Below are 2,953 nucleotides of genomic sequence, written 5' to 3'. Positions count from 1 at the left end.
AGAAAAAAAATCTCAAAAAACTACAAAGAGAAGCAAAAAAGAAAATGAACAAATTATTTTTTCTATAAAAGAATCATGATTTGTATCATCAACAATCCAACCTAATAATATCAAATATATATGTAATTACAATAGAACAAAAGTGATAATGATAATTAGACATGTCAAATCATTTTACCTCACAAAATCAAAATATGCAAAATATATAACGTTTTTCATTATACATCCCTCTCCTGCAAAAATCAGATCAAATAAGACAAAAGAAATTAACAAATCAAAGAAACAAAAAATGAAGAATAAGAAAAATAAAAATAAAATGACCATCATGCAATGTCTCAAAGTGGATTTTTATAGGTGTAATATTTAGGAGTTATAATTTTTATATTAAATATTTTGAAGGTTATGAATATGAAAGGTTAGGAGTTATATTATTAAATTAAAGGTTAGGTGTTATATATATTATTAAAAGGTTAGAAGGTGTAATGCTCATTAAGTAACTTATTAATAGCAATATATATATATATATACACATAATATTATTGTGTAAAAATAATAATCTAAAAAGCCCTAATTTTTTTAAAAAAATATATATATATATTTCTCATCATTGAGGCATGCCACATAGGCGGATTGAAGATTCTCATTTATATATATATATTGATTTATTACTTTACCATTAAATATCAAATAAAATGTAAAAGAAAAACGTTAGTAATTGGGCCAACAATTCTCAACTTGATAAATGTGTTATATTCATCAATTAATGTTTCTTTGTTCTCCTCACTACAAAAATAATAATAAATGGAATTAACTACAAAATAAATTACTAATCTATCACTAAATTAGTCATTGCTTATATATATATATATATATATATATATATGGGTGTTTAGGAACTTTTTATTGTTTTTAATAGTTTAAAGAATGTCGGTGTGCAAATATTTGAGTATTTTTAATTGTTTAAGTTTGAAATATAAAATAATATTGGGAGCTTCTGTAAGTTAGGGTTGTGCAAAAAGAGAATCAATCAATAAATAAACTGAAAAAAATGTTATTAAACTATTAGTTTAACGGAAAATTACGGTTCTATTATAATAATCAGATTTTTGGTTTAATTTTTATTTTTTATTTTTTAGTAATAAATTATTGAGTAAATCGATAGCCCATTAAAATAGATGATTTGACAAGCGAAAAGAAATTATTTAATAAATTTTTTTCTCTCTGTTAAATTTAAACGTTTGTTTCGTATTTTATTACGGATTTAATATATGTGTATTCTTTGAACGTAATCCCTTATGAATGTTACTACTATATGTTATCGGATAAAGTAATGAAAACAATTTATATATACCTAAAGATACACTCTATTAGCACATACAAAAAACTAACTTACCGTTGCCTTATTATGTTTCAAGTAAGCAATCTTGTGTCGGATTTAGAATTTATATTTAATACGTTATACATTTAAAGTTCTTTGCATATAATACATGATTACATGTTAGGGGTGTGGTGGATGATAAAATTTTAAATACTTTTTCATCTTTGATTAGAGGCTTCATGTATGAGTTTCTCTGAGTACGAAGTCTTTATTAGGATACAATTTATCTTCAGAGTGGAACTTTCCATGATTTCAAATTTAGTCGAGCTTCAATGTTGATATCGAACACCGTACAAAAGTCTTTGTTAGGAAACAATTTATCTTTCGAGTGGAACTTTTCATGATTTCAAACTTAGTCGAGATTCAATGCAGATATCGAACACCGGATAAAATATAAAAAAAAATAATCTTGTGTTAGAGTTCTTAAATACAAAAGGGGCGTGAGCGGCAGGATTCGAACCTGCGCGGGCAGAGCCCACATGATTTCTAGTCATGCCCGATAACCACTCCGGCACGCTCACTGGATGAGCTTATGAAGCTTCACTAATTCTTGCTTTAATTATATCTTTGGCTAATTAGTAAGGTAAACTAAAATTAGAAATATGCAAAATAGTAAAAGTACGGGAGAAATTACGCTCAAATATTTATCTCAATTGTTATAAAGATATTTTCAAATTATAAATGTCATATAATAAAAATACATGATTACATGTTAGTATTAAATTTAGAGATCATCAATTGATGTTATATATTGTTCATGTTACAATATTAAATTTTGAGACCCTTACTTAGTGTTGAGTTATTGCAAAGAGAGATAAATTAACAAAAAATGATAATAGTACGAAACAAACATAAAATATATTTTAGCTTTCAAAATAAAATAGCTTAATCTCCCACTTGATTTTTTTTTTTTTTTTAAAAAATTAATCGCGTCAGGTAGGGGTCGAACCTACGACCTTCTGCTTAGGAAACAGACGCTCTATCCACTGAGCTACAGACGCCACATATTATTTAAAGTCAACTTTTTGTATATATTAATAAACTTACTTGCAGTTTATAGTATTTTACGTATAGTTTTGAGTATTTAAAATTTTATTTTAAAATATCGAATAAAGTATACTCTAGTTTAATATAAAAGATTAGTTAAATTGACTTTTAAAAATATAACATGACAACTGAAAAAAATGAAAGATAAACTATAAGTTAAAGGGAAAAAAATCAAGTTTTCAAACAATATGTTAAAGAAGAACAATCAATTTATTAGTAGTAAAATTCAAAAAAGCGAGTGATGACCGCGAAAAAACTTTTAGGAAATATGGAAACTCAATCAACTCGGATTTTTTTATAATTGGAAAAATTTATAAGTACCCCTTTAATTTATGCCCGAAATCTCAGAGACACACTTATACTATACTAAGATCTTATTATCCCTGAACTTATTTTATAAATAATATTCTACCTCTTTGTGACCTACGTATACTAACTTGAAAAAAATATCAACACATACTAAGCCCACAAGATAGTGTCATGTAGATCGAAAAGAGATAAAAAAATTATTTATAAAATAAATTTAAA

The 2,953-nt window shown here is 25.5% G+C and overlaps 2 non-coding genes across 2 annotated transcripts; both read right to left on the bottom strand.

Annotated features, from left to right (window-relative positions):
- Positions 1–1,817: 1,817 nt before the first annotated feature.
- Positions 1,818–1,899, bottom strand: TRNAS-AGA. Its single transcript has one exon. It is a non-coding gene; the product is annotated as a tRNA-Ser (tRNA).
- Positions 1,900–2,306: 407 nt separating this feature from the next.
- TRNAR-CCU lies at positions 2,307–2,379 on the bottom strand. The gene has a single exon. It is a non-coding gene; the product is annotated as a tRNA-Arg (tRNA).
- Positions 2,380–2,953: the final 574 nt, after the last annotated feature.

This window comes from Solanum pennellii, chromosome 6 (assembly GCF_001406875.1).
Source record: "Solanum pennellii chromosome 6, SPENNV200".
NCBI lineage: Eukaryota > Viridiplantae > Streptophyta > Magnoliopsida > Solanales > Solanaceae > Solanum > Solanum pennellii.
This window is presented reverse-complemented; position numbering and strand designations above follow the sequence as displayed.